Source organism: Lampris incognitus, chromosome 5, assembly GCF_029633865.1.
Source record: "Lampris incognitus isolate fLamInc1 chromosome 5, fLamInc1.hap2, whole genome shotgun sequence".
NCBI lineage: Eukaryota > Metazoa > Chordata > Actinopteri > Lampriformes > Lampridae > Lampris > Lampris incognitus.
The window spans coordinates 56,442,958-56,457,729 of NC_079215.1; the positions used below are offsets into that span (position 1 = coordinate 56,442,958).

The window sequence follows — 14,772 nt, forward strand, 5'->3', positions numbered from 1 at the left end:
GTATGGCTGCTATGCTGGCGACGTTGAAACGCTGTGCACTGTGTCATTTTTCACAGAGAAAGGTCTGCCCGGCCATAAAAAGGAGCAACTACAAAAACACTTATGATTTGTTTTTTTTTGTGGGTTAGCTACTGTTCTAAATATGCCAGAGATAGAATGTATCACAATGGATATTTGTTTGCATGGAATTCTTCAGTACTGCAATTTCAGACCTCATGTTTAAGATGTCAGTGGGCCTCCCTCAGGCTTTGTTTGTATCTTGGAAAATGGGCAGGGGTGGTGATGAAGCCCTGCCTTGTTCCTTTCAGCCAGCCTACTCAATGCTGAGAGGGAAAGACACATTGCATGTGTGTGTGTGAGTGTGTGAGAGAGAGAGAGAGAGAGAGAGAGAGAGAGAGAGAGAGAGAGAGAGAGAGAGAGAGAGCACAGTCATATCAGCAAGATATGACCATACCAGTGTGCAGCTATATACCTTTCACCCCATGAAGTCATGTAAACATATAGACGTGCACATGCATAAAGACACACACAGGGTGGATGGGAGACTGGGAGTTTTAAAGTCTCACCACATCGTATCTCGACAACTTAGAACAATGGGCTATATAAAACACAGGCGCTGAAAAGAGTCCATCTGAGATTTGACAACAATTAGCCAACCAAACCGTATTGTGAGGAGCAATCAACATGTCCTGTAGGAGCTGGGACCAGAGCCATGGCCCTGCCTGGAGCTCTTCGGGCGGTCTGACACGATGCAGAAGTGGGGCAGGCTAAGCTAACTGCTAGCCCATGCAGACCGGCAGTTCCGATAATACCAAGGTTTGGTCTGGTGGCGGCCTCGCCTAGCGTTGACTTTGTTTTTGGTGTCATCGTGTGGCGTGTGGGGAGGTGTGTTGAAGGTGTCTGGCTGGGAGAGCTGGCATTGGATCGGCTGGGGGAGCCTGGTCTGCTGCTGCCTGGAGCTGCACCCAAGGAGGAAACACTGAGGGAGGTCTAACAGGACGCGGAAACGGGGCAGGCTAAGCTAACTGCTAGCCCATGCAGACCGGCAGTTCCGACAGTCATCCTGGCGTTCGCCCTCTTGGACAGTGAATTTTTTTGTTGTTGTTGATATGTTGGGTATATGTGTTTTTGTAGTTTTTTTGTACTTTGGATATATGTGTTCTTGTAGTTTGAGGATAGCGGGGGCATACCCCACACTGACATTTAGGGTCGGCTATAATGTCCACACCTGTGTTTTTTTATTTGAAATGCAAAACACTGTCTCATTAGATCTGTAATCATACCATAAATCTATATTGGTATCTCCTCTGAGAATAAACAATTAGCTTTAAGTCATCATGTAGTTTTGTCGCTTTCTCGTCATGCTAGTTTCATGTAGGTTTGAGCAGACGCTGTCTCTCCAGGAGTGAATACTGTCTAAAGGAGCCGACCGTGAATATTCTGAAGGTGTAGCTCCCACAGTGATGAAACCATGTTTGCTTAAAAGATAGCCACATGCATACATACATATGTGCTTGTGATGCATCTTCCTCTGTCACACCAGCCACCTGCCTGTCTTCCCTCACCACATTCATAAACCTCCTCTTTGGTCTTCCTCTTTTCCTCTACCCTGGCAGGTCCATATTCAGCATCCTCCCTCAATAATACCCAGCATCTCTCCTCTACACATGTCCAAGCCATCTCAATCTTGCCTCTCTTGCTTTGTCTCCAAACCGTTCAGCCTGAGCTGTCCCTCTAATATACCTGTTCCTAATCCTGTCCTTCTTAATCAGTCCCAATAAAAATCTTAGCATCTTCAACTCTGCCACCTCCAGCTCCGCCTCCTGTCTTTTCATCAGTGCCACTGCCTCCAAACCATATAACATAGCTGGTCTCACAACCGTCTTGTAAACCTTCCCTTTAACTCTTGCTGGTACCCTTCTGTCACAAATCACTCCTGACACTCTTTTGCACCCACTCCACTCTGCCTGCAGTCTTCTTCGCCTCTCTTCTGCACTCCCCATTACTTTGAACAGTTGACCCCAAGCATTTAAACTCATACGCCTTCATCACCTCTACTCCTTGTATTCTCACCGTTCCACCGTCCTCCCTCTCATTCACGCGTATGTACTCCATAAATGGACTTTTACTTTAGGTAATTAAAGTAATTATTTCACGTTGTTGGGCAGTTGACATCACACTTGTGATTTATTTAAGGCCTCTTGCTAAAGTGTCAGAAGGAAACAGGTCTGCAGATACTTTTGTTTATTAAGGGATACAGATGTAGGTGAAGCAACATGCAGAAGCAGAATATCAGAAATGAATGTAAACAGTGTCTCCCAGATGAGACATTAGCCGGGCTATGAACTCGTGTCAGGAACACTTTGCATACATAAATGGGATTGATGTTGGCGACTGAGCCCTGATCTAGCAACCGGCATAAATCAACCAATTCATGAAGTGAAAGTTGACAAAGACGGGTTTGCTTTAATTCACATTTATTGCATATTAAAAGGATGGCAATATGTTTAAATTAAAACGATTTGTGGGAATGCGTGTTTCTTTCTTTTTGTTCATTTTTTTTGTACATTGGTGCCTCTTGTACTCACCATGCATACATTGCACCGCGGGTCCCCGGGTCATTCTAGGAAATATGTAAGGGCCATAGTGAGAAAGTTATGGCAGACACATAACAATAGCCTCAATGTGTTAGTCAAACAGGAAGCGACACTTCAGTCACTGGAGGAGAGGGCCATTCTGAAAGGTCCCATTGATAATCAGTGGTGCAGTGCCGGTTTAAAGAAGAAAAAAAAAGACCCCCCCCCCATACACACACACACGTGAAAGAGAAATCCGAAATAGAATTTTAATAACTATGGAACATGGAACTGAGGCAGAATTGACTTTGTGTGAATGTATCCCTTGTGCCTCCTCCCCCGCCGCAGGAGCTGGAGACAGAGGTGAATGGAATGGATGTATGCCTTCCTCCTCGATAGCCACTGCCTCACTTAAGTAAGCCCGTGGCTTCAAACTGCAAAGGAGGGAACTAATGAAAGTTAATGGGTCATGGATGGCTTGACACAAAATCACCTCCAGTCAGCAGCAGCAAGATTGATTTTGTTAGCTTTGTTGGACAGCAGGGGGCAAATGTCAACCCTGTTCGGCTTCAGCCCAAGGTTTATTGGGTTGTTAAGAAAGGCAGCACTAATACAAGCAAACTTCAGCGGAGTTTTGCCAGACTGCCAATAAATGACCACTACTGTTGTTCTTTGTTGGATATTTCTATTTCTAGGAATTATACTACATGTCCTTAAAAGCGAATGGCGATATATCACCACTGGCACATCAGCATGTGATTCCTTGCTTTTCCAAGATTCCTAAACCTTTCATTTTCACCATCAGACTCCGTGGAATAAAGCTAGCGCTGGCAAAAATCGCAGTATGGGCTTCTAATACAATGCACCAGTCTAATGTAAGCTGCTCTCAGCACTACGTTGGACAGCAGGGGACAAAGGCCAACCCTATTCAGCCCAAAGTTTATTGAGTAGTTAAAAAAAGGCAGCACTCACACGAGCAAACTTCAGCAGAGTTTTGCCAGACTGCTAATAAACGAGCGCTACTGTTGTTCAATGCTGGATATTTCTATTTCTAGGAATTAGGGTGAAGTCACACATGCATGAATGCAGGCAAATGACCATTACCTGCTGGGACAAAATTCCTATCTTGTCATGCTGAATATGGACAGTGCAGGATGTGACGCACACAGAAATCCGTTTGCTGGTTTGTAGTCCGTTTCAGTGGTTGTGGGTTACACTTGAGTGGTTGTTGGTTTTGCGACGAGAAAATGTACACTGAAGTCCAGAGAAAGATAAATGAATGGTTTCACTTAATTGTCTCACTTTGTTCATTTTATCACAGTTTCACAGACAAATACGGAGGAAGAACATTGGCGTACAAGTTAAATTTGTTAGCTAGCTTAGCTAAGTTAAGCTAGCTAACAAATACTGTGAAATATGAATTTATGTGATTAATACATTTTCCATTTAAATTTTCCATCCAATGCCTGTTTACTGACTCACAGTCAGCCAGGCAGCATGGGCAATGTCATACAATACCGACTAGTTAGACACAGCAGCAATCAAAGTCTCCTCCATCCTGGCTCACTAAGAAAACTGCAAAGCCAAGTGGGGTCAACCACACACACACTTCTCTGCTATTGATTGAGGCTGAGGATTCGCGAGTCAAAGTTCACCAAAGTTGAACTCCACTCGAAGATGCAAATTTCCCTTGCCACTGGAAGTGAATGTTTTATTCGCCCCTACGCTCGCATAGAATGGAAGTGAAAGGGAGGCGAATATTCAGCAATGTTAATTTTGCGCATGTGTGACCATACCTTCATACTACGTCTCCTTAAAAGTGAATGGCGATGTATCATCACAGGCACCTCAGCATGTGATTCCTTGCTTTTCCAAGATTCCTAAACCTTTCATTTGCACCCTCATACTCCCTGGAATAAAGCTCAAAAGCTTCTAATACAATGAACCAGTCTAAAGTAAGCTGCTGTCCACATTAGGGGATATAGAGTATGAGTGGTCCCTCTGCCTGCTTTTGATTTGGTGGTCTGCTTTGATGTTTCTGTTTGATCCTGTTTTTCCGGAGGAACCTGGAACCTCTTCTGGCCAAACATTTATCTGGTGCAGAGACTGTTCCTGCAAAAAGTCTACAAAAGCATGCACATCCAAATGATAAATACTAGGTGCTGGACACAAACGTATGAAAAACGGAAAAATAGTCTCCACACACTAGATAATGCTCCCATGAACATTTTGATTGTATACCACCAAGTAGTGATGTTTTGAGCGCTAAAGCTCTTCTTCAGACAAAAAAGCAGAGACACAACTTAAATTACCTACTAGGCCAGGTCACCCGACAGGTCATCTGGTCCTAATGGACTACCTTGGATTGGATACATACAATAGATATGACAGATAAATACATACATATGCGCAACTTTGCATCAGTGCAGACAATCTGATAATATGCTCAGCACGTCAGTCAAAGTCCAGATAGTTCAAGGTGGACCATTAGGTAAAATGAACTCATTGTTATTCAGAAGAGAAGTGTTTTGGACCAAAACCTTGGACATGCTGGCTCCAAAAGGGTTAAACGGGGACTTTGACTTGCGGCCATTTCTGTACTGAGTCTCTTGTGTAAGCTCTCTGTGGCCAGTCTCCTCTATTAACCAGTTTTGTGTACATATATTTTTGATATACCCTGTGTCTTTTTGATTGCTCTGATGTTGACATTATATCCTCTGCTTGTGGGTTATATATATATATATATGCCATTCAATATTGCCACCTTTTGAGATTAGCAGAGGCACTCCTAATAAGCTAGGACAGTGGTTCTCAACCTTTTTGGGGTCCTGGACCCCCTGCGTATTTTTGATCTACCCTGAGGACTCCTCCACCTGATCTTGGGGGAGGGGGGTTGCAATTTGATAGAAACAGTAGAAACTGCATTTTAAATTGCATTATAGCATTTATTCACTCTTTGGGGCAAAAATAAGAGCTTTCATTTGTAACTTAGATATACACTGCTCAAAAAAATAAAGGGAACACCTAAAAACACAATATAGACCTCGATGAATGAAATATTTCAGCTGAAAATCTTTATTTATTAGACAGAGGAATGTGTTTAGAGCAAAATAACCTAAGAATGATCAATGGAAATCAAAATCATTAGCCCATTAAGGTCTGGATTCAGAATCATACTCAAAATCAAAGTGGAAAATGAGAACATAGGCTGATCCAACTTCTGTGGAAATTCTTCAAGACGATTCAAAATGAGGCTCAGTAGTGTGTGTGGCCTCCACGTGCCTGTATGCACTCCCTACAACGTCTGGGCATGCTCCTGATGAGACGACGGATGGTCTCCTGAGGGATCTCCTCCCAGACCTGGATCAGGGCATCGGTCAACTCCTGGACAGTCTGTGGTGCGACATCGCGTTGGCGGATGGTACGAGACATGATGTCCCACAGGTGCTCGATTGGATTCAGGTCTGGGGAACGTGCAGGCCAGTCCATAGCATCAATGCCCTCGACATACAGGAACTGCTGACACACTCTGGCCACATGAGGACGAGCATTGTCATGCATGAGCAGGAACCCAGGGCCCACTGCACCAGCATATGGTCTGACAATGGGTCTGAGGATCTCATCCCGGTACCTAATGGCAGTCATGGTACCTCTGGCTAGCACGTAGAGGTCTGTGCGGCCCTCCAAGGATATGCCTCCTCAGACCATCACTGACCCACCGCCAAACCGGTCATGCTGGAGGATGTTGCAGGCAGCAGAACGTTCTCCACAGCGTCTCCAGACTCTCTCACGTCTGTCACATGTGTTCAGTGTGAACCTGCTCTCATCTGTGAAGAGCACAGGGCGCCAATGGCGAATCTGCCAACCAAGATGTTCTCTGGCAAAGGTCAATCGGGCTGCACGGTGTTGGGCTGTGAGCACAGGCCCCAATTGTGGACGTCGGGCCCTCATACCATCCTCATGCATTCTGTTTCTCACTGTTTGAGCAGAAACCTGCACATTAGTGGCCTGTTGAAGGTCGTTTTGTAGGGCTCCGGCAGTGCTCCTCCTGTTCCTCCTTGCACAAAGGACCAGATAGCGGTCCTGCTGCGGGGTTGTTGTCCTCCTGCGGCCCCCTCCACGTCTCCTGGTGTACTGGCCTGTCTCCTGGTACCTCCTCCATGCTGTGGACACTGTGCTGGGAGACACATCAAATCTTCTTGCCACAGCACGCATTGATGTGCCATCCTGGATGAGCTGCACTACCTGAGCAACTTCTGTAGGTTGCAGATACCGCCTCATGCCACCTCTAGCGGTGAGGGCACTAGCAACATGAAAAACTAACCAAAGATCGGCCAGAAAAGATGAGGACAGGCAAATGGTCTGTGGCCACCACCTGCAAATCCATTCCTGTTATAGGGGTTGTCTTGCAAATTGTCTAATTTCCACCTGGTGGAAATGAGACAATTTACCAACAGGTGAAATTGATTCACAAATCAGTGTTGCTTCCTAACTGGACAGGTTGATATCTCAAAAGTGTGATTGACTTGGAGCTACATTGCATTGCTTATGTGTTCCCTTTATTTTTTTGAGCAGTATAGTTAACAAAACAGAATTCTTATGCAGTAACTTTCAGATATATGTAACAAAACAGAATATGTATTCAGTAACTTTCAGATATATGTAACAACAGAATTTTTATGCAGTAACTTTTAACAATGCAAACGGGAGCGAGATCTCTTATTAAAATACAATAAATTACACTTGTGAAACAGATGTAATTAGAGAAAAAAGTCCTGTTACCCTTTATAGTTTAGGTAGATAAAGGTCTCAGTCACATTTGAGTAAAATAATCCTATTTCTATAAATGTCATAGGATCTTTTTTTAAAGATATTTTATTTTCACGGACCCCTTGCAATTACACCACGGACCACTAGGGGTCCGCGGACCCCCGGTTGAGAAACACTGAGCTAGGATACATTTTCCTTATTTTCCTTTTCTTTCTATCTTGTTATTACATTATGATGGTTCATACCTGATACTCTAGTCATGTGATATTTAAGTTCTGATTTAGCTCAGGATAGTTACAAGTACCTGGGTATTCCACAGACAAATGGAAGCCATGAGGAGGCAGCAAGGAGGTCAGCTACAGCCAGATACCTCTAGAGAGTTAGGTAGGTCCTGAGGAGCCAGCTCAATGGGTAGAATAAGATCCAAGCCATTAACACATGCCCTACTAGTCATCAGATACCCAGCTGGAATAATAAGCTGGCCAAAGGAGGAGATAAAGACCACCGATATCAGGACATGGAAACTCCTCACATGCATGGAGGGCTCCACCTGAAGTCCAGCAGCCTGAGACTGTATGATAAGAGAAAAGATGGGGGCTGCGGGTTAGTGAGTGTCAGGGCCACTATCCAGGATGAAACAAGGAGTATCCATGAGTACATCAGAAAGAAGCCCCCCAGGATGAACTGCTGAGTGAGTATCTCAGGCAGCAGAAGACCGATAGTGCGGAGGAAGAAGAAGAAGAGGAGGTATCATGGAAGATCAAGCCCCTCCATGGGCTGTACCATCAACAGATAGAAGATGTGTCTGATATCAAGAAATCTTACCAGTGGCTAGAAAAGGCTGGACTGAAAGACAGCACTGAGGCTCTGATCATAGCAGCACAACAACAGACACTCAGGGCTAGATTGATTGAGGCAGGGGTCTACCACACCAGACAAGATCCAAGATGCAGGCTGTGCAAAGATGCCCCTGAGACAGTCCAGCACTTAGTTGCAGGGTGTAAAATTCTTGCTGGGAAAGCACACACCGAAAGGCATAATCAAGTGGCTGGGATAGTGTACAGGAATATCTATACTGAATATAGACTGGAGGTCCCCAAGTCCAAACGGGAGACACAGCCAAAGGTGATTGAGAATGGCAGCGCTAAGATCATGTGGGACTTCAAAGCTCCAGACTGACAAGCAGGTGCTGGCTAACCAACCAGACATTGTGGTGGTCGACAAGGAACAGAAGACAGCAGTGGTGATTGATGTAGCAATCCCGAGCGACGACAACATCTGGAAGAAAGAGCATGAGAATCTAGAGAAATACCAAAGGCTGAGGGAAGAACTAGATCGGATGTGGAAGGTCAAATCCACAGTAGTCCCAGTGGTAATAGGAATACTAGGAGCTATGACCACCAAACTGGGAGAGTGGCTCCGGCAGATCCCTGGAGCAACATCTGAGGTCTCTGTCCAGAATAGTGCAGTCCTAGGAACAGCTAAGGTACTGCGGGAGATTTATTTATATTTATTTTCTTTAGGGACTTTATTGTACATTTTCAGCTTTATATGATATATAAGTAACCTTTATATGAGATGGTAACATTTATATGATATGCTGGCACCTCAGGTTGGACGGTTTGGAGACAAAGCAAGAGAGGCAAGATTGAGATGGTTTGGACATGAGTGGAGGAGAGATGCTGGGTATATTGGGAGAAGGATGCTGAATATGGAGCTGCCAGGGATGAGGAAAAGAGGAAGGCCAAAGAGGAGGTTTATGGATGTGGCGAGAGAGGACATGCAGGTGGCTGGTGTGACAGAGGAAGATGCAGAGGACAGGAAGAGATGGAAATGGACGATCCGCTGTGGCGACCCCTAACGGGAGCAACCGAAAGTAGTAGTAGTAGTAGTAGTAGTAGTAGTAGTAGTAGTAGTAGAAGATTGTGCATTTTCCTATATGTTATATTTTGTTTGTATATGCAGTCACACAGTTACTGTGTTTACTGTGCTGAGTATATTATCATATTGTCTGCACTGATGTGGAGTTTTGTATATGTATGTATTTATCCATCTATCGTTCTTATCTATTGTATGTATCCAATTCAAGATAGCCCATTAGGACCAAGTGACCTGTCAGGTAATCTGGCCTAGTAGGTAATCTAAGGTGTGTCTCTGCTTTTTTGTCTGAAGAAGAGCTTTAATGCTCAAAATTTCACTACTTGGTATACTGTATTGATCCCTGTGGAGAAGTTATGCTCTGCATTTAACCCATCCTCGCTGTGTAGCTAGGAACAGTGGGTAGCCGCTGTGCAGCGCCCAGGGACCAACTCCAGTTCTTTTCCCATTGCCTTGGTCAGGGGCATAGACAGGAGTATAAACCCTAACATGCATGTTTTTTTTTTGGTGGTGGGGGAAACCAGAGCACCCGGAGAAAACCCACCGCAGACACAGGGAGAACATGCAAACTCCACACAGGATGACCTGGGATGACCCCCTAGGTTGGAAAACCCCGGGGTTCGAACCCAGGCCCTTCTTGCTGTGAGACAACAGCGCTAACCACTGCGCCACTGTGCCACATTTTGGCCGAGTTGTGGAGCTCCATTACCCAACTGCCCAATTATCCAAGTGTCTAACAACGAACATAAGATTGAGGAGATGGAATCCGCTCTGACTACACTTGATACTACAGTATCGGAGCTCTGGTGGGCAGTAGCCTCGCTGTGAGCCGAGAAAACACGCTTACAAACTCGCGTGGATGACCAGGAAAACGGGTCTAGGCGTCAAAATATTAGAGTGGTGGGACTTCCAGAAAAACTTGAAAAAGGCAACCCTACCGCTTTCGCGGAATCTGTTCTTACTGTGGTTTTTGGAGAAGACAGTTTTGGTGGTATACCATTCTACTTGGTGATGTACCATTAAAATGTTCATGGGATCATTGTCCAGTATGTAGACTATTTTTCCATTTCCCAGAGACTGGTCCTCCCAGTAGACCGACTAACCCAAGAAAGAGGAACGTGGGCAGCAGACACCGCAACCATCTACATCATTTGGACAGCAGCTTAATCAAAGCTTTGGCAAAGGAGGCCGGCTATTCTAAACACTTTTCCTTATCTTAACCAGAAGAGGCTGTCTGTTTGGAATTACGTTGGTTTTACGGCCTTCTAGGCATCAAAATAAGTGCCCAAAGATAATGCTAAGACTTGATAGATGGATAGATTTTGTCCCTGACTTACTCTTCGCAAAATGTAGCATCCATGGACTAATTCTTACAGTTATTCTCTTCTCTGTATTCCCGTTTAAAGGTTGAACTTTTGGTTGCAAAAGGCTTTACCTCCGATTACTCACAAGCTCACTACTCTGTGCAAACACAGAATGTGAAAGAAGATGGATTTCAATAAAAAGCGCTAACATGTCCTTCAGTTATAATTTAGTGTTTTTGGTAAGCCAAGTGATTGGTGCTACTGCATAGCCACTTTAAAAGAAAAGACAACATTTACTGCTAATAATATGAATATATGAATATATTAATGCAAAATGCACATTTTGAGAGGAAATCAAAACCCATCTCTTTATATTGCCGTTCTCTTTCTAGTATCATTTGGGTTGCGAGGGGATTTTACGGTGTGGTGGATTTGGTGTAATTGGTCCTCTAATTGTTACCATTATTTATTTACCTCTGGAGTGGACGGGCTCCAATCTGCCGAGCTTCATGAAGGAAGGGAGATGAAAGCAGTCAGAATGAGGGGGTTCTTAGTTAGGGTTGCTGCGAGTCAAACAGATGAGAGGCGCCATGACTGTGTGTGTGCGCACACTCCAGCAGACACACACCACACTTTCATGCCGAGATGTGTAATCATGCCCACACACACACTTTGAAATGAATCACATGGAAAAGGCACCTCCACAGTGCTCCATCTTTTCTGCTTGTTTTTCCACTTGGGCTTCGCCTAAACAACAGCTCATCAGCCTGGGCAGGATGTGACTGATTCTTCCGGCTCCTTGGCTCTTTACAGGTGTGGTTGTGTCATCAAAGACTGACCAGTGAGTAAAGCACTGTGTCTGTGTGTCTTTATGAACCAGACCCTTAATCCCTTCCTTCGCCCCCTGGTACCTGGAGGAAATGAAAGACAGCAGGAGCTACAAGGAGGGCAAGCAAAAGGACAGAGAGGGAGTTGTGGGACATAAGAGGAGGAAGAGGATGACATTGATGATAATCAGTATCCATCCATCCATCCATTATCCAAACCACCTATCCTGCTCTCATGGTTGCGGGGGATGCTGGAGCCTATCCCAGCAGTCATTGGGCGATAGGCGGGGAGACACCCTGGACAGGCCACCAGGCCATCACACAGGGCCGACACACAAACACACACACACACACACACACACACACACACACACACACACACACACACACACACACACACACACACACACACACACACACACACACACACACACATTTATACCTAGGGACAATTTAGTACGGCCGATTCACCTGACCTACATGTCTTTGGACTGTGGGAGGAAACCAGAGCATCGGGAGGAAACCCACGCAGACATGGGGAGAACATGCAAACTCCACATAGAGGATGACCCGGGATGACCCCCAAGTTTTGACTACCCCGGGGTTCGAACCCAGGACCTTCTTGCTGTGAGGCGACCGCGTTAACCACTGCGTCACTGTGCCACCCTGCACGCCCTGCCCTAATTCAGAAGATTTGCACGACATTTCCATGCAAACAAAATTTCATTTTTTAATGCTTTCTATCGCTGGTGTGTTTAAAATCTTAACTGATATTAAAAATGTCCAAATCATGAATTGTATTGTACTTGCTCATTTTGGTACTGTTTGGTAGGAGATTCCCTGGAGAAATAACCAGCGTAAGTCATTCTTGAACACAGAAGCTAAATGTAGAATTAGCCTGGTATTGTAAGTTTAAAGAAGACATGGCTAACAAGCAGTTATGGCAGACCAAGCTAGCAGAGGCCTTTACGAACAGATAATGCAACTTCGGAAACTAAAACCCAGGCTCAACCATCGACTGTATAAAATAATGGACGTAGACACCGTGAGGTCACTCATTGGTTTGTGGACTACCATTTCGAAGCCTTGAGTTTGGCTTTTTCCCGTCACCATCTTGATTTTTTGAAACAACATGTGACAATATTTGTACGAGAGGGTAGAGCTGGGGAGGACTGGGGGGGTCGATCTGACTGAGAAACCGACGACACTATGCTCACCCACAACCTTCCCGGCAACCTGACTGTACCTGGCTCCACCATGCAGTCACATTCCAAATTTATCACACGCTAAGACAACAAGACCTACTTGAAATTGCTGTTTCACATGAGCAATATTAGTATAACTAAGACATGTGCTGAAATATTTTCTTTTTTACATGTATAGATCATCAAATATACAAGATTCACGAGTCTTGCTTTGCCATTCCATGGTTGACTGCAGCTCATTTCAAATTTATCGCACATTAAGACAACAAGACCAACTGGAAATGTCTGCTTCACAGGAACAATATTAGTGTAATTTAAAGATTCACTCAAAAAAAATCATTTTTTTCATGGATAGATTATCAGCCGGACAACACCCAAAAACAAGTTCACGTCTATTTAAATGTACAAAGTATTTTAAACGTACACAGTGCCATGTCACTCAAAGTAGACACACCCCTAATTATAAATAACCGTAAGCCTTAACATAATTTAGTCGGGTGTGTTGCCTAAAAATTCACCCCGCGTACAGTTGTCATGAATGGGGAAATTAGCTATAGAGACTACTACTACTTTCGGCTGTTCCCGTTATAGGTCGCCACAGTGGATCCTCTGTTTTCATCTCTTCCTGTTCTCTGCATCATCCTCTGTCATGCCAGCCCCCAGCATGTCCTCCCTCACCACATCCACATCCTCTTTGGCCTTCCTCTTCTCATCTTCCCTGGTAGCTCCATATTCATCATCCTTCTCCTGATATGGCCAGCATCTCTCCTCCACACATGTCCAAACCATCTCAACCTTGCCTCTCTTGCTTTGTCTCCAAACCGTCCAACCTGAGTTGTCCCTCTAATATACTCATTCCTAATCCTGTCCTTCTTCGCCACTCCCAATGAAAATCTTAGCATTTTCAGCAATGCCACCTCCAGCTCCACCTCCTGTCTTTTCGTCAGTGCCACCGTCTCCAAACCATATAACATAGCTGGTTTCACTACCATCTTGTAAACCTTCCCTTTCAATCTTGCTGGTACCCTTCTGTCGCAAATCACTCCCGACATTCTACTCCATCCACTCCACCCTGCCTGCACAGTCTTCTTCACCCCTCTTCCGCATGCCCCGTTACTTTGAATAGTTGACTCCATATATTTAAACTCATACACCTTCATCACCAACTCCTTGCATCCTCACCATTCTGCTATCCTCCCTCTCATTCACACATAGGTATTCCGTCTTTCTCCTACTGTCTTTCATTCCTCTTCTCTCCAGTGCATACCTCCACCTCTCCAGGCTCTCCTCAACCTGCACCGTACTCTTGCTGCAGATCACAATTTCATCCACGAATATTATAGTCCATGGAGACTCCTGCCTGAACTCGTTCGTCAACCTGTCCATCACCATTGCAAACAAGAAAGGGCTCAGAGCCGGTCCTTGATGTAATCCCACCTCCACCTTGAACCCATCTGTCATTCCAACCACACACCTCACCACTGTCACACAGCCCTCATACCTATCCTGCACCACTCCTACATACTTTCTGCCACTCCCTATTTCCTCATACAATACCACACCTCCCTTCTTGGCACCCGGTCATATGCTTTCTCTAAATCCTCCTGACCTTCTCTATACTTCTCCATCAACATTCTCAAAGCAAATATCGCATCCGTAATAATCTTTCCTGGCATGAAATCACATTGCTGCTCACTAATCATCACCTCTCCTGTTAACATAGCTTCCACTACTCTTTCCTATAACTTCATGCTTCATTTATACCTCTGTAGTTACTGTAGCTCTGTACATCACCTTTATTCTTGAAAATCGGCACCAGTATGCTTCTTCTCCACTCCTCAGACATCCTCTCACCTTCCAAGATTGTGTTAAACAATCTAGTTAAAAACTCCACTGCCATCTCTCCTAAACACCTCCATGCCTCCACAGGTAGGTCATCTGGACCAATCGCCTTTCCACGCTTGATCCTCTTCATAGCTGCCCTCACTTCCTCCTTGCTAATCCACCGTACTTCCTGATTGACTATCCCCACATCATCCAACCTTCTCTCTCTCTCTCTCTCTCTCTCTCTCTCTCTCTCTCTCTCTCTCTCTCTCTCTCTCTCTCTCTCTCTCTCTCTCTCTCTCTCTCTCTCTCTCTCTCTCTCTCTCATTTTCTTCATTCATCAGCCTCAAAGTTCTCCTTCCACCATCTCAACACACTCTCCTCGCTT

At 44.9% G+C, this 14,772-nt stretch overlaps 1 protein-coding gene across 1 annotated transcript in view; it reads left to right on the top strand.

Annotated features, from left to right (window-relative positions):
• The window catches only part of sh3pxd2aa (SH3 and PX domains 2Aa), a 193,069-nt gene that overhangs the window by 19,605 nt on the left and 158,692 nt on the right, over positions 1-14,772 (top strand). The window lies entirely within an intron of this gene.